We start from the raw sequence: 27,912 nt of genomic DNA on the forward strand, positions 1-27,912 counted from the left end.
GGCCCTTGTCGCATTGGGACCTCAGCTTTCACCACCCATCTGTCAATAAAAAAGGTAGGGTCTTTCCTTCAAGGATTGCTTGGAGCCAGAGATCCTTCTCTAATTTTTGTCACATTGAACTTTGAAGATGTTCTATCTTGTTTGGTAAGGTTCTTTTCAGCTTCAATATCACAACCATTTTTGTCCAAATGGTGTATAATAAACAGGTCTCGTGCTTGCTGCTGAATATTGCTCCAGTGCTTCATCTCACTCTTGCGTGATCAGTTTACTGGTGGCTGGTTGGATTCCAAGCAGTGCCAGTCAGAGTACCCAAACAAAATGTAAAGTGGTTCACCATACTGTATGCTCTTACACCCTGCAAGTGTACCTCTCAAGCCTGATTTTGTAATGGCATTCCATACAATCTTATGTGACGTTGGAACCCCAATTTCTCATAGAACAGGCTCATGGTATTGGATAGAGGAGATGAATCAGCTAGGCTCCCTTTATTTCGGTATGTTTCCCTCATTAGTATTTGTTCCTCTGCTTCTAAGAGTGCTTTACTCCCACCATTTATTTCAGGGGCTACCTTACTCCATTTGCCCATTTCTGTCTCATTTCCATTCTCTTCTCCGAGGAGGCAAAAGGTCGTCACCAACCTTATGGAGTGGTAATGTCCGATATCTAGTCATTCTGTAGTTTTAGGTTCCTCTTAACACCTCATCCCTCAGTAACCTTGGAGATAACCCTTTTTCCCAAGTTGCCAATGAGCTTGAGCCTTTTAGATAGTTTACTTCGATGGGCATGGTGCAGTTGCCGGAGGTTACCATTAGGTATCTTTGCTGCAAGGAGAAGGCCCGCAGCATTTGCAGTGCTGCTTTTGATCCACTTCTGTTTCTGCTCCATCTATGGTGAGGATGGTCTCATTGCATGTTTAAATGAGAGACATTCCTTGTGATCATGCAACACAGCTGATAAGCAGTGAGTGTGTTGCCTTGTTCAGTGATGATGCTCATAGGCAGTATTTCGAATGGTCTGCTGGACTTTCTGTTTAGATATTGTTGCAAGAGGACTCATTTTGACTTTTGTATGTTTTCTCGTGCATGGTGCTTGACATTGACATGCAGCCTTGTTTTCATGTTAGCGTTGGGATAAGAAATTGGATTATTATTTGGGGTGATTGACTACTAGTTTCAAGGAATAATCAGAGCCCTTGTCAGGGTGAAATTTCAAAGTCACTTAATTAATATGTGCTCAACCCAGTCTGGAATGATTTATTATGTAAGAATGGGAAGGATGTGCCTCTTATCAACTCTCAGCCAATCCGAGTACTACTCTATGCGGATGATGCTGTCCTTATGCCAAGGACAGCAAACGGCCTTCAAGCCTTACTGGTCTTAAAATTAACGGAACAAAATCCTATGTGATGAAGAGTGGCCCAAAGTTATCAAAAAGTAAAACATTCGTTCTGGAAGGAGCAGAAATACTTAAAAATCCTAACCACCTATTTGAGGGTTCCAATTGATGTTCATTTTAACTGGAAATTTTTAATTTGTGTTTGCATTCTGCAATTTCAATGAGCCATTGATGCAGTTTTTAGATTTTCAAAGAAACTGGGACATAAACCAGTGAAGGAAATGCTGATTGTCTTTAAAAAGAAATGACTTTCGGTTGCTTCGCTTGGAGCCGGGGCATGGGGTTATACTGAGTGCACAAGCCTACATGTAGTGGAAAATAAGTTTCTGTGAAGGGTGTTATCAGTTCCTCAATCTACTCCAGCTGCATTTTGCCACGACAAAGTAGGCTTGAGGGATATAGCTGACCATATAAGATTGCAACCTTTATTGCTCTGGTTAAGTCTGGCTAAATCCCGAAACTCAATTGTGTAGGTCAGTGATTATGGATTGTTTGTCACTGACTCGATCTATGGACATTACCTGGCTCAGATATGTTAATTTTCTGCTCTCCCGTCTTGGGGTAGGGGATTAGTTGCATGCCCCCAAGTCTTTACGGGGGGGGCTAAAGAGAAGATTAAGGACCTGTATTGGCATTCTATTTATAACTTGAATTTAACCAGTGACACACTCAGAGACCTGGAGAGTCTGCTGCCACAGCCACAACATCCCAAGCTATATCTTAACATTATCACTTCAGAGCGACATAGGTTCTTACTTACTAAACTTCGTTTGAAGTCCATACATTATTTATTAGCATTTCCCACTCAAGGCACTTGGTTCAAGAAACTTCTGCCATGTGGTTGTGATGGAAAATCGCCCCAAAGCACTTTTCACTTTACTCTTTTCTTCAGTTTACATACTGTACCTAGGAGAAGGGTTTTACGTCCTGTTCTCCTCCAAAATCTACAGTTCTCTCTCTTATGGACCAGATTAGTGGTATTACATTCCCATTAATGTTTAGGAATCATGGAGTGTCATATTTGAAAGAGAATGCTGGGATTGTATCTAGGAACATTTCTTAAAATGCTGAGACTAGAACTGGGGGTCACTGCTTGTGCACTGAAAAAGAAAGCTTAGAACATGGGATCACTGCTTCCAGTCTATTAGTGGTTTAAGCTACAATATCTTTTATTTTTGAAGTAAGCCATTGGGCAGCAAGTCTCTTCTTTCTCCACTGAACATGTCTATGGAAAATATGTCTTTTTTTATGGTGGAACAGCTTCACTTACCACATTTACATTGCAGGGTAAGGTTTGCATTCACAAGCTGCAGCACATTGAACCATGAATGTCCCAGGATGCCATAGGAGAAGAATGTAAGAAATTATAGAAGTGGCAGAGCATGGCCTTTTAGGAGGAGCAGGAGGGATACAGTACTAATAACAAGGTCAATGCAACAATATGCATTGACCACGCTGTCGTTACTACGCATGTTTCACCATGCATATGCGTTGCAACTGTAGAGAGAGCAGTCGGGCGGAAGGAAGGACACAAGCAGGAAGTAGCAGCGACCAGAGGAGAGAGGTAAGTGGTGCCTGGGTTGGGAAGGGAGGGTTGTGGTAGTTTTTAGGACAGTGTGGGGGATCAGGGTAGGTTTTAGGGAAGGGTAGGGTTTAGGGCAGGGGGGTGGGATGGAGTAGTTTATAGGACCGGGCAGGGTAGGTTTTAGGACAGGATAGGTTTTAGTATTTAGGGTGAAGGCTGGGGTCTGGGTAGTTTTTAGGACAGAGTGGGTTAGGTTTTAGGACAGGGTAGGTTTTAGGGTTTAGAGCAGGGGTCGGGTAGTTTTTAGGACAGGGCGGGCAGGTTTTGGGAGAGGGCAAGGTAGCTTTTAGGGTTTAGGGTGAAGGCAGGGGATTGGGGTAGGTTTTAGGCCAAGGCAGGGTAGGTTTTAGGATTCAGTATTGGGGCTTGGGTAGTTTTTAGGAAAGGGTGGGGTAGTCTTTAGGACAGGGTAGCTTTTAGGGTTTGGGGTGGGGGAGGGATAGTTTTTAGGACAGGGCAGGTTAGGTTTTAGGGTTTAGGGCAGGGGGTCTGGTAGCTTTTAGGACAGGGCGGGGTAGGTTTTAAGACAGGGAAGATTTTATGGTTTAGGGCAGGGGGTCGGGGTAGTTTTTAGGACAGGGCGGGGTAGGTTTTAGGTTTCAGGGTGAGGGTGGGAGTAGTTTTTAGGGCAGGGAAGGGTAGTTATAGGCCAGGGTAGGTTTTACGGTTCGGGGGGGTCTGGGTAGTTTTTAGGGCAGGTGGGGTCGTTTTTAGGCCAAGGTAGGTTTTAGAGTTTAGGGCAGAGTGGGGGGGTCGGGGTAGTTTTTAGGAAAGCATGGAACAGGTTTTAGGACAGGCCAGGGTAGGCTGTGGGTTAGGGCTCTGGGCAGGTGTTGGAAGGGGCATTTTTAAAGGCTTGGGCAGGTGGAGTATGATGTCAAGTTTAGGTGCAGGGCGGGGGAGAATTTACCATGCATGCTACTTTACCAAGCATGCTTTTACAACTAAATTTGTTGTAAAGGCATGCGTGGTAAAGGCATGCATGGAAAGACGCAGTCGTTGTAAAGACCACGTTGTAAAGGCATGCATTGTAAATGCATTCGTTCCATCATACATCCATGCAGGAATACCCATTAATTGATACATCCAGAGCCGGACTGGAAACCAAAAGCTGCCCTGGCAGTTTTGTGAGACCAGCCCCCTGGGGTGGGGACAGGTGGGGGCAGGGGAGTTGGGACAAAGCCCTACTGCTTTTGTTCTTTTGTTACTGGGGGGCCAATATTGCAGCACTGCTACAAAACCGGCCCCCAGTAACTAAACCGCCCCCCCAGTAACAAAATCAGTCCCCACCACTGAAAAACCGCCCCCCCACCCTTTCAGCCCACCGGGAAAACACCCGATGCCTGCTACTGCCAGTCGGGCCATGGATACATCTACATTGTTGTTTTTATAAATATCAGTTTTTCCTTGTTGTCAAAGAAACATAATCATCATCTCAGGACCTAGAATTGCACAGGCTTATATGAAATTGAATTGACGGCATAATAGAGGTTGGCTCTCGAGGTATTTTTGAACTGAATCCCACATACTCACACATAAGAATTGTGTACCACATCTTGGGGATTGTGGAGATTCAAAATCTGGTCTATGTTATTAGTTCACATAAAAGCTGTGTCTAAAGCATTTCCAGGATCAGCTTTTAGCGATGCCAGAATAGTATTGTGACGGACCGGTCGGAGACAGCCCGTTCACAAACCTAACTGGTGGTGACTCTGCCCCTGGTGCTCGGGAAGAGCCTGGCGCAGGAGCCAATGGGAGGTCTGCTGCTGCTGTGACGTTGTGGGGCTGAGTTAGAAATCAGGAAGGAAGAGGAGAGAAAACGCCGGCGTCGGAGGAAGACGAAAGGTGTGGCGGCAGGGAGGAGAAGAGTGACGGCGAGGAGGAAGAGGAGAACGGAGGTGTTGGAGAGCAGCTTTCCCCAGCAGGGGAAAAGAAGGCGAGCAGACGGTGGACGGAACATCGCTGGTGTCCCGGGAAGCAGAGCAACAGAATCCCGCCACGCTTCTGGAGAAGCGTGGCACAATCAGTTGCGTGTCCAAGCCGCATTCAGTCTAATTAAGGGGACGGGAGGACGAGAGGAGCGGGGATAGTAATTAAGGGGGAGTGGGCGGTGGGGACAAACATAATGAGAAGGCATTGGGGCACAACCCCAATAATAGGAAGGCACTGTGTTGTGATATATACCCCCCCCCCCAGGTATTATGGTACCACGTAGCTAAACCACCCAAAAGCACAGTAAAGGAGAGAAACAGGTGCTATAAGAGACAGGAACACAGGAAAGATAGAAAGGCAGCAAGAAAATAAAAGAAGATACATGCAGGAAGAGAAAGACAACCGCAGACAAGAGTATCAGAAGAAAAATGGCTCAGACTCATATAAAGGAAAGAGATAAGAGGGAGAGAGAATAGGTCCTAAGAACGACAAGCAGAGAAAAAACAGAAGAAAAGGAAGCAAGATGGGTGCAAGATAGAGGAGGAAGGAAAAAGAAGAGATATAGGGGGTGATTCTGACCGCGGCGGACTGCGGTCGCTGCCCGCCAAGCGGTTCCTGCCGAAAGACCGCTCCGCGGTCAAAAGACCGCGGCGGTCATTCTGGCTTTCCCACTGGGCCGGCGGGCGACCGCCGAAAGTCCGCCCGCCAGCCCAGCGGGAAACACCCTTCCCACGAGGACGCCGGCTCAGAATGGAGCCGGCGGAGTGGGAAGGTGCGACGGGTGCAGTTGCACCCGTCGCGAATTTCAGTGTCTGCAAAGCAGAAACTGAAATTCTCTGTGGGGCCCTCTTACGGGGGCCCCTGCAGTGCCCATGCCATTGGCATGGGCACTGCAGGGGCCCCCAGGGGCCCCGCGGCACCCCCTACCGCCATCCTGTTCCTGGCGGGAGAACCGCCAGGAACCGGATGGCGGTAGGGAGTGTCAGAATCCCCATGGCGGCGGAGCGCGCTCCGCCGCCATGGAGGATTCTCAAGGGCAGCGGGAAGTCGGCGGTACACTGCTGACTTTCCGTTTCTGGCCACGGCTGAACCGCTGCGGTCAGAATGCCCAGCGGTGCACCGCCAGCCTGTTGGCGGTGCTACCGCCGACCTCCGCCATGGCGGTAATTACCGCCAGGGTCAGAATGACCCCCATAGAAATAGAAAAACAGGTAAAGAATAAAATCACTTACCAATACTTTCCTTCTTCTTCTCCATGCACGTGCTTCCTGGGTGCCCTAAAAGAGAAGAAAAGAGTAAAGAAGACATAAAGATCCAGATCAATGAGTCCAAAGCTGGCCAAGAAAACGCTACCAGAAACACAGAATAAAAGCCTGTTCATACTCTATATTCAGCAATAAATCACAATCGTACTTTACCACAGGGCTTCGTGTTGTCCTTTAACCCGGCCTACCACAAGTATGTAAAGGGGAATCACACAAACTTTACACAAGATGATCTATCTCAACAGCGTCTGATTTACTGGGGATTTAAAGAGATTCTGCTGGATGTAAGTGTGCAGAAATCACAAGATTACATTTCAATTTCAGGTATATTATACTTCATTGTTTTTTCTACCTTTGTGTTAGGAATTTTTGCAGCTTACATGGCTAATATATAAATAAACAATAAATAAATAAATGCACAAAATGACACCAAAATAAAAATCAAACAAGGGGTGTTAGTAAACCAGGACCTAGATGCAATTTGATGTTGACTGCAATGGAGAATGGTTGAATACACCAACCAGGTTTGTTCTGATCAAAGATTTTAAAATGCAATCCACCATAGAGGTGCACTTTTAAAGTCCCCCAGGATCTCAGGGGAGGTACTTGAAGAATCACATGGTATGAGGTAGAGGCCAACAGAAGGGTCCAGTCCATGTCTTGTTTCCACATTGCCTAGCACTAGCTAGTGCTGGGGATGGCTTTTGGGCACACCCTTACTAATGGGGTAAAAGTTCCTGGGACCAACCAACCCATTTTTCAGCAGTTTCTGTTTGCTTTACTGCAAACAAGCCCAAAATGCTGTGTCAGGACATTTTCAAAATCTGTGAGGGTATGTGTGGGGGTTGTACTATAGTAATCCTAGTGTCTTCCCACATCTAACACTAAAATCCATTTTAAGGCAAGCACTGTACCAAGAACAAACCTACAGAGAGAGGTTTAGTAGGACAAAGCAGGGTCCTCCAGCAACCAGACAGTGAATCCACAAGAATTATCTCTCCCTTTCTTGTGGACTCCAATTGTTACATGTGGTTCATTAGACCTATCAAGCAAGATTTGGCAATGTGCCATCAAAAGGAGGCCCACATCCCCGACCCTGCATATTCAGTGGAGTTCACGGGAATCCCCTCTGCTCATCTAGGTCAGCCTATTGATTGCTCCTGCGAGGCATTTAACACCTTTTTCACACTTATTCAACCCAGAGAACAGCCTGAGACTAGGTAGAAAATGATGCTAATTAGCATCTTGAGGGTGCAGTAAATAAAGAGTATCTTTATAAAAGTATCTTTTCCTTAATATTTATTGTACATCCAACTTCACTATTTAATTGGATTTTAAATAATATTAAAAGTAGTTGTTGCATTATTTTCTAGCCGTTCTCATTTACTAGATAAAGTAATAGTATGGATACAGTATTTTTCTATGAGCCAGCCAGCCTTCCTACAGTGAAAACAGATTTCAGTGCTGGTCATTGTAAGGGCATGTTAACATTAAAGTGCTATATGTCCTACATTTAAAATCCATGCACCTTTGCTTTGTGAACTACAAGACCTACCTTGAGGCTGACTTATTGATATCTAAACTTGAGATGTTTAGCTGTCAAAGAGAGTTTATTTTGACAGGTCCCAATTCATGTTTTGCACTGTTACCTTCAAGTTGCAATGGTAGGCCTGAAGCCTTGTTTGCACTGCCACTGAGGTTGATGGCTCAATTGGTGCTGCAGTCCACTAATGACATTTAACTTCCAAGCCACGTGTACACTTTGTACCACATATGAAAGACTTATAGAGAAGATAAGTATACCAATTAGGAGTATGCCAATTCAACATGTTAAAAGGGGGAGCACAAACTCTTTACTGTTGGTTAGCAGGGCCAAAATGTAGAAAGTTAACTTTATCTCTCTGAGCCCGCCTATTCAGGGTGTTAATGAATTGTTCCAACATTTTATTTGCTTGAGGCCACTGGGGTGTTATTTGATGGTCCTGGACAGTTGGGCCCTTGAAGAATCAATGAAGCAGTTCTGATTAATTCTGAACCATTGTTTATCTTCTCTGTCTTAGGCCAACCCCATGTTATTAACATTTCATTCAGTGCCAAGATGACCTTGGATGTAATGGTTGATGAGATGAGTTGTATTATAGGAAGTTGTGGGTATACACTTTCCAGACATTATAGGACCAAGGAGGTATTTTGCTCCCAGGTCCCTTTGTCTGGAATGGAGTGTTAATAACTGTAATGGCAATGGCCAGCTTACTTTGGTGGTATACTGGAATTAACATTATTCTTAGAGAGAGTAAGTTTAGTCTTCTGCTTGATGCCATTTGTCTCTCTCAGGCTCCCTTTAGTGGCATAAGTTCCCATATGTCCCCTAAGCAGGATCCTTGGCTCACTTTGATTCAGTCCCAGGCGGTACTACACAAGACACTAGCAGAACATGTCATTATGATGTTACAGACAGTTTCTTGTATATGTTAATGAATGCAGAGATATTGTCTTCATTTTGGTGGCTCTCTCCCTGGTGATCACTGGTGTATATCCAGCTTTGTGATGTGATTAACGTCTTGCCAGAGATAGGGTGTCATTGTATAGGCGGGTCTTATGGCTTGCTACAGTGAGAGGGCTGGCACAGCTGTCACTTGAGCATACACACAAAGAAACACTTGGGTCTAGAAGGAAATTTGAAACCTAGCAGAACAAAAGTATTCAATTTTTAGGACGAAATCCCTCACCCACCAGAGGTGGTATGTTCATCATTGGGATTCTCCTCACGCCATGACAGTAGATCCGGGTACAGGATACAACTCCCTCTCTACGAAGGATGAGCTCTTTGGATGTTTTGAAGAATGGTAGAAGCCCTATGAGACCTAAAAGGAGGTGGGGCTAGCTAGCAGAGTGTGCAATATGTGATCAAAAGGGTGATAGTGGTGATTAAAACTAACTCCAGGGCAAGTGTACAACTTTATTCTTGCATGATTGGGTCAGGGTTAAAAAGAATGAAGAGAAACTGCAGCAGTCAAGTGACCCCGTGCCCGCAAACCTGGCAGTGGTAGGATGTTTGCAAGGACACATTGCATTGTATTGTATTGTAATCGTATTTATATAGCGCTTACTACCCCTGACGAGACGTCGAAGCGCTTTTCGGTGAGTAGCACGCTACTCTGGAACCCAACAAGAATTTGTGATGGATTAGTATCGGGAAATAATGAGTACAGTTTCATTATTATTATGAGTTAATTTGAGCTGCGGATATGAGAGTTTGTTAGTTAGACTGACTGGAGTAATGGAGGGGTGGAGGAGGAAAGAAATCCAGAAGTATTAATTGGGAGTACAGTATATACTTAATTTACTCAACCCAAAGGCTTGGAATGAGGTAAGGGGGATGGAGGAGGGAAGAGTATGTGGAAGGGTTAGGGAGAGCATAGAAGCAGGGTGAGATAAATGCAGGAGAATTTAGTAGGGTTGTGTGGGAGGTCACGGTAGTAGAGTGAGGTTTGGTGAGTTAGAGGTGGAAGCGGAGGGAAGAGCTTAGGCAGAGTTATTTAGGAGATGAAAGTAGTAGAAAGGATTTAGGATGAGTCAGAGTGAGAATGGAGGATAGTTTGATAGACACATGACATATGATGATGGGTAGATAAGTGTGATAAGATGAGAGCAGGAATTCATAGATATCTAGTATAACAACCCACCCAGGAGCCATGCAATGACCCACGAACATGCCAAGCACAGAAACAACATATACACATACATACATACATATGTATATACATACACACACACATACAAACACACATGATTACACACACATATGCATATACAATTCATAATTAGAACCATGGCTAAAATATACTTAGTCAAACAGGTTTAAAGAGTGTGTGTGTATTTTATTGTTATGACAGAGTAGCGATACATATTTTCTAAAGAACTATACATAACTAGAAATATACACATAATCTGAAAAAAAATATTTATCAACATAGGCATATGCAGTCCATAGTTGTTTGAATATGGTGGTTATGAAGGAAAGAGCCAACTCTTCAGTAGTTTTCTGAAGACAAGAAAGTTATCTGTGGCTCTTATAGTTGGGGGTAATGAATTCCATAGTTTGGCTGCTTGAATGGAGAAGGATGTACCACCTATCGTCTTTTTCTTGTATGGTGGTGTTCTAAGGCGGGGTGCCAATCTTGAGCGGAGGTTTCTTTGTTGGATGTATTTGGTTATTTTGTTTCTGATAAAAAGCGGTCCTTTTCCATGTATAGCTTTGTGGGTGATATAAAGCAGCTTGAAAGTGCATCTTCTGGCAACGGGTAACCAGTGTAGTGCTCTCAAGGCAGGGGAGATGTGGGCTTGTGGCTTTATATGTAATAGTAGCCTGGCTGCAGAATTCTGGATACGTTGTAGTTTTTTCATAATAGATTGAGATGATCCATGGTAAAGGCCATTGGCATAATCCAGTTTGGATAGTACAAGCGAGATAGTAGCTTGCACCTTGTGTGGCAATCCGAGGTGGGGGAAAATGCATTGTAAAGTCTTCAAGGTGATGAAGCTTGTTTGTATTAATTTGTCCACTTGGGCATTCATAGTTAACTTGGAATCCATGGTGATTCCTAGGTTTTTAACTTCCTTGGATAATTGAGGAGGTGGTCCGAGATCGTCAGGCCAGACGCACAGAGGGTCATAATTTTTCCAGTCACCACATATGAGTATTTCTGTTTTGGAGGTATTTAGTTTGAGATGGCTCCAGGTCATCCACTGATCAACAGCTCTGAGGCAACTGAAGATTTCTGAGTTTTCAATGTTTTTGGGGCATTCTAATTTAAGTAGTATTTGTGTGTCATCTGCATAGTTGTAGCATGTGAGATGGAAATCATTGATTAGTTCTGTTAAAGATATCATGTAGATGTTGAAAAGCAAAGGTGAGATGATTGATCCTTGGGGGACCCTTACTTTTGTGAGGTAGGGTTTGGACAAGAAGGGGGGCGAGTGGATGATATGAGATCTTTTTTGAAGAGAGGAAGTAATCCAGTCGAGAGCAATCCCTTGTATGCCGGCTTCGTGGAGTCTTTGAATTAGGGTGTCATGGTTAACCGTATCAAAGGCAGCCGAGAAGTCCAAGAGAAGTAGTGCAGCAACTCCATTTCGGTCGACTGTGTTTTTAAGATCATCCCAGATTACTATGAGTGACGATTCAGTGCTTCTTCCTTGGAGGAATCCAGTTTGGAAGTCTGAAAGTATAGAATTGTCTTCAATGAATTGTGACATTTGTGCGGATGCTGCTCTTTCTATCAATTTGCCCAGGAAAGGTCCATTTGTGATTGGTCTGTAGTTGTTGGGGTCTTGCAGGTCTAGGTTTGTTTTCTTTAATAAAGGTCGTATGTATGCCTTTTACAGGTCTACAGGAAAAGTTCCTGAAGTTAAAGAGTTGTTGATGATTCTTCTTACAGGTGTGGCAGCAGAAGTAGATAGAAGAATGTTCTTGAAGATTTGTGGTGGGCAAGGGTCAGAAGGGCAACCAGAAGGTCTGCTTGCTTTGACCAAATCCATAAATTCACCCTGGGATATTTGTTTGAAGGACTGTAAAGGTTGGGTTGGTTTATTCTTAGAGGGTATTTTAGGAAAGGGGTTGGTGCTGATGTTTTTCTTCTGTTTTAAATAGGAGTCCAATGTGTCTGTCTTGGTTGTGTAGTGAGTTGGCAATTTGTTTGTGAAGTCTTGAGTAGTGGGATGACTTCCTTCCATGCATGTAGGTTTTCGAAATTCAATGAGAATTTTATAAAATTCCTTCGTTGTAGATTGAGCATTTTGAATTCTGTCTGAGTAGTACCTTTTTTTTTAGCTTTTTTGATTGATGATTTGTATATCCTGTTAAGTTTGTCTTGACTATTGTTTGTTTTGAGCCAGGTCCGCTGCAACTTTCTGATTTGTTGCTTTATCTTTTTAAGTTCTGTGTTTCTCCAAGGTGTTGGTTTTCTTTTGTTGTGTTTAGTTTTTCTGAGTGGTATTAGGATATCAAAAGCTTCCTGTAGCCACTCATAAAGTTCTGGCACAGAATTAATTGTATCTAGATCTGTGTTGGCTGTTAGTTGTGTTTCTAAGTCATCCAAATTGAGTTTGCCTCATGGTCAATAGGTGTATGTATATAAGTAGTTGTGGGGTATGTTGATTTGTGGAGTTGTATGTTGGAAAGTTATCAAATGGTGGTCTGACCAAGTGATTGGCGTGATGCTATGAATAGTAACTAGTTCAGGCTTAGCAAAAATGACATGGGCTTTTCTGCTGAGAGTCCTGACTTGCCAAGTGGTGCTGACTCCAGTCCCTGGGCCCTTGAAAGTTCAAGTTGGTGATCTGAAGGAGAAAATCCACTTATCGATGCACCACACTGGAGGAATCGACATAGCACCTGTCTCGCGACTGAAGAAATGACACAGCACCTGTCCCGTGGCTGCAGAATCGATGCAGCGTCTGTTTCACCACGGTCCCATCATCACAGCATATCTGGATTTCCCTTGCATCGTCATTCGGTGTTCACTTTTCATCGACCCCACACTGTAATGAGGACGAGGCCACGTGTTCCTGCGAGGAAAGAATCAACACATCACCTCCCCTGCCAGTATGGAACCAATGCATCGGCGCGCCTACGAGGAAAGAATTGATGCATCACCTTCCTTGCGTAGTAAGGAACCAATGTGCTGCTTTGCTTTTCCGGCACCTCATCTCCCCTGTGGCCCACATCATGTTTGTTTTTGACGCATTCCAGGTACTTTGTGCTAAAGAGATAGATCAATTGATTCCTCTGGATTTAGACTTGCTTAAACTTTCAAAAAGAAATATTTTGACTTGTGTATGTTGGTTTTTCGTTGGTTTGGTTTTACTCAGATAAATATTGGTTATTTTTCTAAACTGGTGTGGAGTCCTTTTGTAGTGTTTTCACTGTGTTAGTTCTTGTGTGTGTGTACAAGTATTTTACACATTGACTCTAAGATAAGCCTGACTGCTTGAGCCAGGCTACCAAGGGTGTGAGCAGGGGTTATCTTAGCTTTGTAACTCCCTTGCCCTGACTAGAGTGAGGGTCCCTACTTGGACTGAGTGCAGAGTGCTGCCAACTAGAGACTCATTTCTAACAAGCATGTTATGTGAGTGGAAGCGATACTTCAAGGTCCTGATGAATGCCACTACACCTCTTAGGTGGGCAGAGGTGGCGGAAACATGATGAATAATGACCAGTGACACACAGAAGCAGGATCAGTTGACCGCTGCAGTGTCCCTTCACACTTTTAAACCTGAACCAGGCACGCAAGAATAAAGTTATGAGTCTGCTCTGGAGTTAATTTTATTCACCTCTTTCACACTTTTATACACGTATTGCACCCTCTGCTGCCTCACCTCCCTTTACATCTCCATGGGGCTTCTACCGTTCTTCAAAACATCCAAAAGAGCTCCTCCTTCTTAGAGATGGAGTTGCAGCCTGCACAATGATCTGCTGTCAAGGTGCGGGGAGAATTCCAAAGATGAAGCTTGCCACCTCTGGTGGATGAGGGATTCCATCCTAAAAAAAAGGAATACTTTTGTTCAGCTAGTTTTTTTTATGCTTTATAAGAGTTGGGAGTGAACACCCGCATGTCTCTAAATTTCCCCTGGCCCTCCCTTTGTGTTTAGAGAGCTGTCACTTGAGGTAGGTATTACAGTTACTCTTCTCCTAGTGACGTGTGACAATATAACTTTTAAACAGAATCTGGAGAAATAATCAGCAGAGTTTTGGCATTAGTGTCCTATTCCCGCTACGCTAACCTGGTGGTAAATTCACCTTTGGGCTTCCAAAAACCCTTAGTAATGCCTGGTGATCTCAGATTATGGTGATCAGTCCCCCAATTTAAAGAAGGACCACACCACAAGTGGGATGCCTTTCCCTGGTTGTAAAAATGCTCCTTCTGCACGCAGACTTCGACGGGCAAAGAACTCGGCCATCTTTGGGCAACTGCAAATATGTATGTTTTAAATGTATAAAAGTGTTTTTTGGTTCCATTCTCTAAATAGCTTTGCAAACTGAATCTAATTGACTCCTTATTTTTGGGATGAAAATTGTGAATACCGATTTATGAATCTCTAAATATGTTTCCTAAATGTAATGTATTAACTGTTCGCTAATAGCAAATAGTCACAAAAATATTTTTTTGCAATTTCAGATTAGCATCACATGAGAACAGGTGCTAAATAGGTGCAAACTATAAAAGGAGAGGAAACACCTTTTTCATAAGGGTACTTTGCTGCCTTCATCTTTTATCCTCAGGGAGCCATCAGAGTGTTTTACCTATGGCACTACGTGTTTCACAAACTTCCTTTTCCTTTTTTTCGGCACTTTCTTGGATGAAATACTGATAAACATTAACAGACACACTGCATTTCCTAATAATCCACAAAACTTCCAGCAATCAAAATCAGATGTTTTCTGTATGTCTCATTTTCCACAGGTTAGAGGCTGTGTGGATGGCACACATGGAAAAGCCAGCACTCTTTAAACATGCACATTCTACTCATTGCAGGCTGTTCAATAACAGACCTTCTAAAGAAATTTTCCAGAGCAACGCATAATTCACATATCTTCAGGAACTGTGGCACATACAACCTCGTTTCAAGTGGAGACTTTAATTATGACTTTCTTTCAGGTATTTATTTTAATGTTGTTTTTTAACAGATAGATTTGCACTGTTTTAAACTGTACCATTATTTTTGTGTTAGGCGACAGTGCACTTAGATCATGAGCCCATACCTGAAAGCTATAACACATAGCTAAAGGAGATACAGGCCCTCATTATGACTTTGGCGGTCTTAAAGCGAGACTGCCAAAGCTATGGGTGCTAGAAGACCGCCAGTGCCCGCCATAATATGGATACTGATGGATTTCTGCCACAGTTAGGGTGGAAATACGGCAGTAGCCATGCTGATGGATGAGATTCCTGGGCGGTGCTACCACCTGTACCGGCCCGCCAGTAGGGCACCACCAGCCATATTTTGACCATACAGACAGCCTGGTGGTGTCCTGCCGGCAAGGCGCTGCTGGCGCTAGGAGCTCCCCTTCCAGTTCCCTGCTGGATGACCTCCTCGACAGACAAGTTAAGTCGGGCATCCGACAGGGGAGGGGGATGGGGAGGTGGGAGGATGGGGGGTGTTCTGTGTGAGTGTGTGGTGTCTGTATGTATGAATGTGTGTGTGTATGTGTGTATGCGCCTGTGAGTGTTGTGTTGTATGTGTGGTTGTATGCATGAGTGAATGCATGTATGAATGTTACAGTGAGTGCGTGTATGCGTGTCTGTGTGTATGCGTGTATGTGTGAGTGAATGCGTGTGAGTGAATACGTGTGAGTGAATGCATGTGATTATGTGTGAGTGAATGCTTGTGAGTATGTGTGAGTGAATGCGTGAATAGATGAGTGTGAGTGCATGTGTGTATGGAAGTGGTGAAGCATGGGTGTATGCGTGGTGCGTGTGTGTGCATGATTGCTGGGAGGGGGCAGGGTGGATGTTGGGGGTGCTGTGATTCTAGGGGGGTGGGAGCTTTGGGGGGGCTGTGGTTCTAGGGGGGTGCTGTGATTCTAAGGGGGGGGGTTGGGTGTTATGTGATTGCTGGGGGAGGGGAAGGCTTCTACCAGTGACAGTGAAGGAATTCCCTGTCATTGGTAGACCTACCGCCATGGTTTTTGTGGCGGTGGTACCGCTGTGTAAAGGATGGCGGTAACCCGGCTCATAATACCGCTGGCGGTCATTTGTGGATCACCGGGTCGGAGATGCACACTCATAATGTGGCGGTATACACCCCTAGCCTGTGGGCGGTGATACACGCACCAGGGTCATGAGGGCCATAATGTTATTCACAGGAGAACCGTGGCACCTGGAGTGGCCTGCAAAATGGTAGCAGCTTGTTTAGTGCTGCACAACATTGCAAACAGAAAGGAACTACCTATCCAGCCTGATTTATACAGCTCTCACAAGGATGAAAAGCTATCACCACACAGCTCAATTCATGATGCCACAAGGGCTGCTGTTTGCAGGGATTAATGTACAGACATAACAAACAACTATTTTTAAGGTTAATCCATTACACAAGTTCTGTATAATGTGTAGTAATACACACTCACAGTCAAAATGTACATAAGTATTTTTCTTTACATTTTTATTCACACAAAAGGGGAAGTCAGAAAAATATAGGATTTCTGTTCGATACAACATTTTTAACCTCAATATGTAAACAAAGACATGTTTTGATTTTCACAAACATATTTTAATGTCTCTTTCTTACCTTCCTAGGAGTTGGCCTATTAATATTTGTCCCCAGCATGTCCCCTTCTCTTTTAGCCACTTTACCACGAGAACACCTACATCGTATCACATCAGAGATAGACTAACTACTCTGGCTGGAAGCCTCTTCTCTTTCTAGAGCAGGGGTTGTCTGATCACTGGAATGTATCTGCACAGTTTGCAGATTTGATTATGTAACTTGCCCCAAGGCCATAACTACATCCTTGCTACAGTGTGCAATTTCTTGTTGAACATGTATGTTTCTTCTGCCAATTCACTCCATAGCAGTAGTAGATTTCTTAACATTCTTACCATAGTTTTGCGTTCTAAAACTACATATGTAGGAAGTTGGCTCTGTATGCACTATTTTAAAGTAAGGAATAGTATGCACAGAGTCCAAGGGTTCCCCTTAGAGGTAAGATAGTGGCAAAAAGAGATAATTCTAATGCTCTATTTTGTGGTAGTGTGGTCGAGCAATAGGCTTATCAGAGGAGTAGTGTTAAGCATTTGTTGTACACACACAAGCAATAAATGAGGAACACACACTCAGAGACAATTCCAGGCCAATAGGTTTTTGTATAGAAAAATATCTTTTCTTGGTTTATTTTAAGAACCACAGGTTCAAGATTTACAAGTAATACTTCAAATGAAAGGTATTTCAGGTAGGTACTTTAGGAACTTTGAATTAGCAAAATAGCATATACAGTTTTCACATAAATGACATATAGCTATTTTAAAACTAGACACAGTGCAATTTTCAACAGTTCCTGGGGGAGGTAAGTGTTTGTTAGTTTTTGCAGGTAAGTAAACCACCTACGGGGTTCAAGTTTGGGTAGCCCACCGTTGGGGGTTCAGAGTAACCCCAAAGTTACCACACCAACAGCTCAGGGCCGGTCAGGTGCAGAGGTCAAAGTGGTGCCCAAAACGCATAGGCTTCAATGGAGAAGGGGGTGCCCCGGTTCTAGTCTGCCAGCAGGTAAATACCCGCGTCTTCGGAGGGCAGACCAGGGGGGTTTTGTAGGGCACCGGGGGGGACACAAGTCCACACAGAAAGTACACCCTCAGCGGCACGGGGCGGCTGGGTGCAGTGTGCAAACAAGCGTCGGGTTTTCAATAGGTTTCAATGGGAGACCAAGGGGTCTCTTCAGCGATGCAGGCAGGCAAGTGGGGGGCTCCTCGGGGTAGCCCCCACCTGGGCAAGGGAGAGGGCCACCTGGGGGTCGCTCCTGCACTGGAGGTCTAATCCTTCAGGTCCTGGGGGCTGCGGGTGCAGAGTCTTTACCAGGCGTCGGGTCTTTGAAGCAGGCAGTCACGGTCAGGGGGAGCCTCGGGATTCCCTCTGCAGGCGTCGCTGTGGGGACTCAGGGGGGTCAACTCTGGCTACTCACGGTCTCATAGTCGCCGGGGAGTCCTCCCTGTGGTATTTGTTCTCCACAAGTCGAGCCGGGGGCGTCGGGTGCAGAGTGCAAAGTCTCACGCTTCCGACGGGAAACGTGTGTTTTGAAGTTGCTTCTTTGTTGCAAAGTTGCAGTCTTTGGTGAACAGAGCTGCTGTCCTCGCGAGTTCTTGGTCCTTCTAGATGCAGGGTAGTCCTCTGAAGCTTCAGAGGTTGCTGGACCCTGGGAACGCGTCGCTGGAGCAGTGTCTTTAGAAGTGGGGGAGACAGGCCGGTAGAGCTGGGGCCCAAGCAGTTGGTGTCTCCGTCTTCTCTGCAGGTTTTCATTTCAGCAGTCCTCTTCTTCTTAGGTTGCAGGAATCTGAGTTCCTAGGTTCTGGGGAGCCCCTAAATACTGAATTTAGGGGTGTGTTTAGGTCTGGGGGGTTAGTAGCCAATGGCTGCTAGCCCTGAGGGTGGCTACTCCCTCTTTGTGCCTCCTCCCTGAGGGGAGGGGGGCACATCCCTAATCCTATTGGGGGAATCCTCCATCTGCAAGATGGAGGATTTCTAAAAGTTAGAGTCACCTCAGCTCAGGACACCTTAGGGGCTGTCCTGACTGGCCAGTGACGCCTCCTTGTTTTTCTCACTATCTCCTCTGGCCTTGCCGCCAAAAGTGGGGCCGTGGCCGGAGGGGGCGGGCAACTCCACTAGCTGGAGTGTCCTGGGGTGCTGTAACAAAGGGGGTGAGCCTTTGAGGCTCACCGCCAGGTGTTACAGTTCCTGCAGGGGGAGGTGATAAGCATCTCCACCCAGTACAGGCTTTGTTACTAGCCACAGAGTGACAAAGGCACTCTCCCCATGTGGCCAGCAACATGTCTGGTGTGTGGCAGGCTGCTAAAACCAGTCAGCCTACACGGGTAGTCGGTTAAGGTTTCAGGGGGCACCTCTAAGGTGCCCTCTGGGGTGTATGTTACAATAAAATGTACACTGGCATCAGTGTGCATTTATTGTGCTGAGAAGTTTGAGCATGACAGACTCCCAGACCATATACTCTTATGGCTACCCTGCACTTACAATGTCTAAGGTTTTGCTTAGACACTGTAGGGGGACAGTGCTCATGCACTTATGCCCTCACCTTTGGTATAGTGCACCCTGCCTTAGGGCTGTAAGGCCCGCTAGAGGGGTGGCTTATCTATACTGCATAGGCAGTGTGAGGTTGGCATGGCACCCTGAGGGGAGTGCCATGTCGACTTAGTCATTTTATCCCCACTAGCACACACAAGCTGGCAAGCAGTGTGTCTGTGCTGAGTGAGGGGTCCCCAGGGTGGCATAAGATATGCTGCAGCCCTTAGAGACCTTCCCTGGCATCAGGGCCCTTGGTACCAGGGGTACCAGTTACAAGGGACTTACCTGGATGCCAGGGTGTGCCAATTGTGGAAACAAAAGTACAGGTTAGGGAAAGAACACTGGTGCTGGGGCCTGGTTAGCAGGCCTCAGCACACTTTCAAATCAAAACTTAGCATCAGCAAAGGCAAAATGTCAGGGGGTAACCATGCCAAGGAGGCATTTCCTTACACAACCCCCCCCCCCCAAACGAAAGAGGATGAGACTAACCTTTCCCAAGAGAGTCTAATTTCTAAGTGGAAGAACCTGGAAAGGCCATCTGCATTGGCGTGGGCAGTCCCAGGTCTGTGTTCCACTATAAAGTCCATTCCCTGTAGGGAGATGGACCACCTCAACAGTTTTGGATTTTCACCTTTCATTTGCATCAGCCATCTGAGAGGTCTGTGGTCAGTCTGAACTACAAAGTGAGTACCAAAGAGGTATGGTCTCAGCTTCTTCAGGGACCAAACCACAGCAAAGGCCTCCCTCTCAATGGCACTCCAACGCTGCTCCCTGGGGAGTAACCTCCTGCTAATGAAAGCAACAGGCCGGTCAAGGCCATCATCATTTGTTTGGGACAAAACTGCCCCTATCCCATGTTCAGAGGCATCTGTCTGCACAATGAACTGCTTGGAGTAATCTGGAGCTTTGAGAACTGGTGCTGTGCACATTGCTTGTTTCAGGGTGTCAAAGGCCTGTTGGCATTCTACAGTCCAGTTTACCTTCTTGGGCATTTTCTTGGAGGTAAGTTCTGTGAGGGCTGTCATTATGGATCCAAATCCCTTCACAAACCTCCTGTAGTACCCAGTCAAACCAAGGAATGCCCTGACTTGCTACAAGGTGACCCAAGTAAACCACAGTTCCCTGCCCTATCTGGCATTTGGATGCCTTGATAGAGAGGCCTGCTGCTTGCAGGGACTTCAAAACTTTCTTCAGGTGGACCAGGTGATCCTGCCAGCTGGAGCTAAAGACAGCAATATCGTCAAGATAAGCTGCACTAAAGGACTCCAAGCCAGCAAGGACTTGATTCACCAACCTTTGGAAGGTGGCAGGCGCATTCTTTAAACCAAAAGGCATAACAGTGAACTGATAATGCCCATCAGGTGTGGAGAATGCTGTCTTTTCTTTTGCTCCTGGTGCCATTTTGATTTGCCAGTACCTTGCTGTCAAGTCAAAGGTACTCAAGTATTTGGCAGCACCTAGTTTGTCAATGAGTTCATCTGCCCTTGGAATTGGATGGGCATCTGTCTTGGTGACAGAATTAAGTCCTCTGTAGTCCACACAAAACCTCATCTCTCTCTTTCCATCTTTGGTGTGAGGTTTGGGGACTAAGACCACTGGCTGTCAGGGGCTGTCAGAGTGCTCAATGACTCCCAATTCTAGCATCTTGTGGACTTCCACCTTGATGCTTTCCTTAACTTGGTCAGACTGTCTGAATATTTTGTTTTTGACAAGCATGCTGTCTCCTGTGTCCACATCATGGGTACACAGGTGTGTCTGACCAGGGGTTAGGGAAAAGAGCTCAGCAAACTGTTGCAGGACCTTCCTACAGTCAGATTGCTGTTGGCCAGAGAGGGTGTCTGAATAGATCACTCCATCAACTGAGCCATCTTTAGGGTCTGTGGAGAGGAGATCAGGGAGAGGTTCACTCTCAGCTTCCTGGTCCTCATCTGTTACCATCAACAGATTCACATCTGCCCTATCATGGAAGAGCTTGAGGCGGTTCACATAGATTACCCTCTTGGGGGTCCTGCTAGTGCCTAGGTCTACCAGGTAGGTGACCTAACTCTTCTTTTCTAGTACTGGGTAAGGGCCACTCCATCTGTCCTGAAGTGCCCTGGGAGCCACAGGCTCCAAAACCCAGACTTTCTGCCCTGGCTGAAATTCAACCATTGCAGCCTTTTGGTCATACCAAAGCTTCTTGAGCTGTTGACTGGCCTCAAGGTTTTTACTTGCCTTTTCCATGTACTCTGCCATCCTTGAACGTAGGCCTAGTACATTGTCCACTATATCTTGCTTAGGCTCATGAAGAGGTCTCTCCCAGCCTTCTTTCACAAGAGCTAGTGGTCCCCTTACAGGATGGCCAAACAGAAGTTCAAAGGGGGAAAACCCTACTCCCTTCTGAGGCACCTCTCTGTAGGTGAAAAGCAGACATGGCAAGAGGACATCCCATCTCCTTTTGAGTTTTTCAGGGAGCCCCATGATCATGCCTTTCAATGTCTTGTTAAATCTTTCAACAAGACCATTGGTTTGTGGATGGTATGGTGTGGTGAATTTGTAAGTCACCCCACACTCATTCCACATGTGCTTCAGGTATGCTGACATAAAGTTGGTACCTCTGTCAGACACCACCTCCTTAGGAAAACCCACTCTGGTAAAAATACCAATGAGTGCCTTGGCTACTGCAGGGGCAGTAGTCGACCTAAGGGGAATTGCTTCAGGGTATCTAGTAGTATGATCCACTACTACTAGTATGTACAGGTTCTCTGAGGCTGTGGGAGGTTCAAGTGGACCCACTATGTCCACACCCACTCTTTCAAAGGGGACCCCCACCACTGGAAGTGGAATGAGGGGGGCCTTTGGGTGCCCACCTATCTTACCACTGGCTTGACAGGTGGCACAGGAGACACAAAACTCCTTGACCTTCTGGGACATGTTGGGCCAATAGAAGTGGTTGACTAGTCTCTCCCACGTCTTGGTCTGTCCCAAATGCCCAGCAAGAGGAATATCATGGGCTAAGGTCAGAATGAACTCCCTAAACTCCTGAGGCACTGCCACTCTCCTAGTGGCACCAGGTGTGGGATCTCTTGCCTCAGTGTACAGGAGTCCATCTTCCCAATAGACCCTATGTGTTCCTGTTTTCTTTCCATTGTACTCTTCAGCAGCTTGCTGCCTAAGGCTTTCAAGAGCGGGACAGGTTTCTTGCCCCTTACACAACTGCTCCCTTGAGGGTCCCCCTGGGCCTAGGAGCTCAACCTGATAAGGTTCTAACTCCAGAGGCTCAGTTCCCTCAGAGGGCAGAACTTCTTCCTGAGAAGAAAGGTTCTCTTTTTCTTGTTGTGTTGCAACTGGTTCCCCAGTTGTCTTTCCTTTTCTCTTACTAGGTTGGGCCCTTTTTCCAGGCTCCAACACCACTTTTTCACCCTGAGCCTTGCACTGTGCCCTTGTCTTGACACACACCAGTTCAGGGATACCCAGCATGGCTGCATGGGTTTTCAGTTCTACCTCAGCCCATGCTGAGGACTCCAGGTCATTTCCAAGCAAACAGTCTACAGGGATATTTGAGGAGACCACCACCTGTTTCAGGCCATTGACCCCTCCCCACTCTAAAGTTACCATAGTCATGGGATGTACTTTAGTCTGATTGTCAGCGTTGGTGACTGGATAAGTTTGTCCAGCCAGGTATTGACCAGGGGAAACCAGTTTCTCTGTCACCATGGTGACACTGGCACTTGTATCCCTAAGGCCTTCTACACTTGTCCCATTAATTAAGAGCTGCTGCCTGTATTTTTGCATGTTAGGGGGCCAGGCAGCCAGTGTTGCTAAATCCACCCCACCCTCAGAGACTAATGTAGCTTCAGTGTGACACCTGATTTGCTTTGGGCACACTGTTGATCCCACTTGGAGACTGGCCATTCCAGTGTTAGCTGGAGCAGAGTTTGAAGTGGAACCTTTCTTGGGACAGGCCTTGTCTCCAGTTTGGTGTCCAGGCTGATTACAGCTACGACACCAGGCCTTTTTGGGATCAAAGTTTTTACCCTTGTACCCAAAATTGGATTGTGAAGAGGTTCGGGGCCTACCCTCTTGTGCAGGTTTTTGGGGGCCTGTAGAAGACTCTACTATTTTTCCCTTTGGATGTCTCAACACTCTTCCCCTGGGGAGGCTTTGTGACCCCTTTCTTTTGGTCACCCCCTGTGGAAGTCTTGGTCACCCTAGTCTTGACCCAATGGTTCACCTTCTTTCCCAATTCTTGGGGAGAAATTGGTCCTAGGTCTACCAGATGCTGATGCAGTTTATCGTTTGAACAATTACTTAACAGGTGTTCTTTCACAAATAAATTGTACAGCCCATCATAATCATTTACACCACTGCCTTGAATCCAACCATCCAGTGTTTTCACTGAGTAGTCAACAAAATCAACCCAGGTCTGGCTCGAGGATTTTTGAGCCCCCCTGAACCTAATTCTATACTCCTCAGTGGAAAATCCAAAGCCCTCAATCAGGGTAGCCTTCATGAGGTCATAGGATTCTGCATCTTGACCAGAGAGTGTGAGGAGTCTATCCCTACACTTTCCAGTGAACATTTCCCAAAGGAGAGCACCCCAGTGAGATCTGTTTACTTTTCTGGTTGCACAAGCCCTCTCAAAAGCTGTGAACCATTTGGTGATGTCATCACCATCTTCATATTTAGTTACAATCACTTTAGGGATTTTCAACATGTCAGGAGAATCTCTGACCCTATTTATGTTGCTGCCACAATGGATGGGACCAAAACCCATCTCTTGTCTTTCCCTTTCTATGGCTAGGAGCTGTCTCTCTAAAGCCAATCTTTTGGCCATCCTGGCTAGCAGGAGGTTATCTTCACTGAGGCTATCCTCAGTGACTCCAGAGGTGCTGGACCCTCCTGTGAGGGAAGCAGCATCTCTGACTATCACATTTGGAGTCAGGGCTTGAGGAGCCCTGATCTCCCTAACTAGGACTGGAGGTAGGACTTCCTCCACATCACTAGTTTCTTCCTCTAGGAGGTCATCCTCAGAGGGGTTGTCTTTGGCAAACTCTGCCAACAGCTCCTGGAGCTGTAGTTTGGTAGGGTTTAAACCAGCTTTAATATTTTTTTATTTACAGAGAGACCATAACTCCCTCATCCTAAGATGAAGGTAAGGGGTGAGGTCGAGTTCCATCACATTCTCTTCTGCATTAGACATTATGGGGGTCATTCCAACCCTGGCGGTCGGTGTTAAAGCGGCAGCAAAACCGCCAACAGGTTGGCGGTAAAAAAAATGCAATTCCGACCCTGGCGGAAACCGCCAACAGAGACCGCCACTTTAACACACCGCCCGCCACGGCGGGACAAACAAACAGTGCGGCGGTCACCGCCAACAGACAGGCAGGAGACAATGTGCCGCCCACCCTATCACAACCCACCAATCCGCCACCTTTTCCGGGGCAGTAGCCCTGCCGATAAAAACACGGCGGAAACAGACATTTCAAACGGAAAACGCTCACCTCCATACACCCCACGAGGAATCCGGACAGCATGGAACCCTAACTCCACATCCTACCAGCCATTGTCTTCCTGCTCCTCTACCAGGAGCACGAACGCCGGCGCAGAAGACAACAGTGAGTACTGCACCTACGACACAGGGGAGGGGGGAGGAGAAAATATTACGGGGACACACATACGCGACACACCCACTACAACACACACATCAATGCATAGCAACACATCACAGTTACCCCCCCAAATCCCCCGGAAGAATGCAAAGACAAAAGGAAATTATTATAAATTTAGAATTATATTGTAAGACTGAGTATAAAATATATCACACATCAATAACTTTATATACATAAATTGTCCAGTCCGATATGTGTATCAGCCATTGTTCGTGGGCCACTGGGCCAAAACACATGGGCAAAGCCCACACAGGATACCTGCCTCCAACGGAGAGAACACTGCAGGGGCATCAGATAGGAAAACTACAGGCACCTCAGGGGGAAGGGAAGGGAGGGCACCTCAGCCAGATGAGTCCACGACACCAGATCCACGAGGGGCCTCCGTGGCCACTGTGCCATCCTGGGGAGTGCAAAGCCACAGTCTCTCAAGTCTCTACAGTGGGTGGGTTGCCCACTGTGCCATCCTGGGGAGTGCAAAGCCACAGTCTCGCAAGTCTCTACAGTGGGTGGGTTGCCCACTGTGCCATCCTGGGGAGTGCAAAGCCACAGTCTCTCAAGTCTCTACAGTGGGTGGGTTGCCCACTGTGCCATCCTGGGGAGTGCAAAGCCACAGTCTCTCAAGTGGATAACAGTCTCCACTGGTACTGGAGGGGGACTAGTGCCCAGAGTGCTTCGTGCAGCCCTGCCCGACACAGATGCGGGCCTGCCCCTTCCGCCAATGGGCCAGCGGTTCTTGAGATGAAGGGCCCAGCGGAGCAGTGCTTGAGATGAAGGGCCCAGTTCAGCGGTTCTTGAGACGGCGGTGCCCTGTTCAGCGGTGCTTGAGACGGCGGTGCCCTGTTCAGCGGTGCTTGAGATGAAGGGCCCAGTTCAGCGGTTCTTGAGACGGCGGTGCCCTGTTCAGCAGTGCTTGAGATGAAGGGCCCTGTTCAGCGGTTCTTGAGACGGCGGTGCCCTGTACAGCGGTGCTTGAGACGGCGGTGCCCTGTTCAGCGGTGCTTGAGATGAAGGGCCCAGTTCAGCGGTTCTTGAGACGGCGGTGCCCTGTTCAGCGGTGCTTGAGACGGCGGTGCCCTGATCAGCGGTGCTTGAGATGAAGGGCCCAGTTCAGCGGTTCTTGAGACGGCGGTGCCCTGTTCAGCGGTGCTTGAGATGAAGGGCCCTGTTCAGCAGTTCTTGAGACGGCGGTGCCCTGTTCAGCGGTGCTTGAGACGGCGGTGCCCTGTTCAGCGGTGCTTGAGACGGCGGTGCCCTGTTCAGCGGTGCTTGAGATGAAGGGCCCAGTTCAGCGGTTCTTGAGACGGCGGTGCCCTGTTCAGCGGTGCTTGAGATGAAGGGCCCTGTTCAGCGGTTCTTGAGACGGCGGTGCCCAGCGGAGCGGTGCTTGAGATGAGTGTCCTGGTCAGCGGATCCGGCCCTGGCATGGATGTCACTCGCCACCTGACATGTGGCTGGCGGGGCCTTCCTGCCCATCTGTCTGGTGGCTTGCGGAGCCCTCCTGGGCTGCAGTACCGGGCCTGTGGGTGTCCTTCTGCCCACCTGGGACGTGGCTTGCGGGGCCCTCCTGGGCTGCAGTACCGGGCCTGTGGGTGTCCTCCTGCACACCTGGGATGGGGCTGGTGGGGCCCTCCTGGCCAGCTGGGCTGCTGCCGGACTTGTCGGGCGTGCTGCCCTTCCCACCCTTCCCTGTTCGCCTGTGGCCCTTTCCCACCTTTGGCGGTGTGCCAGGTGGCACCCGACTTCCTGCCGGAGCCAATGTAGGGATTTTTGTCCCTGGTGTCTTTGGCCTCTCACGCCGGGCACTGGCAATCTTCGGATCCTTTTCCAGGGGTGGGCTGGCTGTGCCTTGGCTCCTAGCTGAACTGGCTGCCCTTGAGGGTGGGGGACTCCACAGTCCATGGCAAACAGTCTTTACAGGTCCCGGTTTTGTGGTGGCTGAGGTGCTGATTGGAGTCTTATGAGATGGACGGGGTGGGGGAGTTGTTGGAAAGAGGTCAAGTTTGGAAAAGAAAAGCAATTTGGAAAGAGAGGGACGGGTAGGTGTAGTGGGTATGGGAGTGGAGGAAGAGGATGTGGTTGTAGGAGTGTGAAGTCTGGTGTCTTTGGGTGCAGGTGCTTGGGCTGGAGGCTGTCGTGAGGTGGATGGCTGTTGGGTGGGTGGCTGCCTGCGTATGTGTAGTTTGGAAGAGGGGGTGACAGACACACTGGGAGAGGACACAGGGGACGTGTAAATGGTAGTGGGGGTGGTGACTGCACGTGTGCGGAGTGTTCTGGTGGGTGTGCTGGTGATGGACGTAGTGGCTGAAGATGTTGTGCATGCAAGTGTGAGTGGAGATGTCACAGGGAGGGAGGAGGGAGACGAGGAGGAGGGGGACACAGTGGAGGCAGTGGGTGTTGGTATGTCTGCATGTGGATGTTGCTTGTGTGAATGCTTGTGTGATGTGTGGTGCTTATGTCTGGATGAGCTTCCCTTTGGTGTTGAGGTGTGTGCAGGCTGGTCTGATGGTGTGTCTGGGATAGGCAGAGGTACAGGGGATTGGGTCTGGGTGGAGGAAGTTGGAGGGGGGAGGCTAGAGACAGGGACAATGGCTGCCGTCAGTGCTGAGGCCAGAGCTTTGAATGATCGCTGATGGGCAGCCTGACCCGAATGAATGCCCTCCAGGTATGCATTACTCTGGTGCACCTCCCTTTCTACACCCTGGATGGCATTCAAAAGGGTAGACTGCCCAACAATGATGGTCCTCAGGAGGTCAATGACCTCCTCACTGAGGGCAGCAGGGGTGACAGGGGCAGGGCCTGAGGTGCCTGGGGCGAAGGAGATGCCCACCTTCCTGGGTGAGCGGGCACGGGGCAAACGCTGAGGGGCTGCTGGGAGGGCGGTGCTGGTGCGCTGGGTGGCGGCTGTACCTGTTGTTGCGGGGGGCATGGATGTTGCCGCCACCACAAGGGAGCTCCCTTCAGAGGACGAGTCGCTGTCACTGACATCAGCGCGAGTCCCCGCTGTGGAGCTCCCCTCGCCCTCCGTCCCACTGGTGTATTCGGACTCCGTTGCATGGCCCTCCAGGGCCATGTGGGATGCAGCTCCCTCGTGCTCCGATGCCACTTCTCCTCCGCCTGATGATGCTAATGCACACATGAACAGGAATACCACAAAAAAGGGGGGGGGAGAAATAAAGACATGTTGAGTGCATGCATTGGCGAAACCGTTGGCGGAGAGGACAGACACAGAAGCCCCCTGCACTACGCCGCGCACTTGGGGTCCACTACGCAATCCGTGGGACATGGCCTACAA

General features: G+C 47.5%; 1 long non-coding RNA gene across 1 annotated transcript; it reads left to right on the forward strand.

Annotated features, from left to right (window-relative positions):
* The first annotated feature begins 4,661 nt into the window (after window positions 1-4,661).
* LOC138283373 (uncharacterized) lies at window positions 4,662-6,329 on the forward strand. The gene is made up of 2 exons (XR_011201221.1): window positions 4,662-5,006; window positions 6,197-6,329. It is a non-coding gene; the product is annotated as an uncharacterized lncRNA (long non-coding RNA).
* Window positions 6,330-27,912: the final 21,583 nt, after the last annotated feature.

Source organism: Pleurodeles waltl, chromosome 3_1 (genome assembly GCF_031143425.1).
Source record: "Pleurodeles waltl isolate 20211129_DDA chromosome 3_1, aPleWal1.hap1.20221129, whole genome shotgun sequence".
Taxonomy (NCBI): domain Eukaryota; kingdom Metazoa; phylum Chordata; class Amphibia; order Caudata; family Salamandridae; genus Pleurodeles; species Pleurodeles waltl.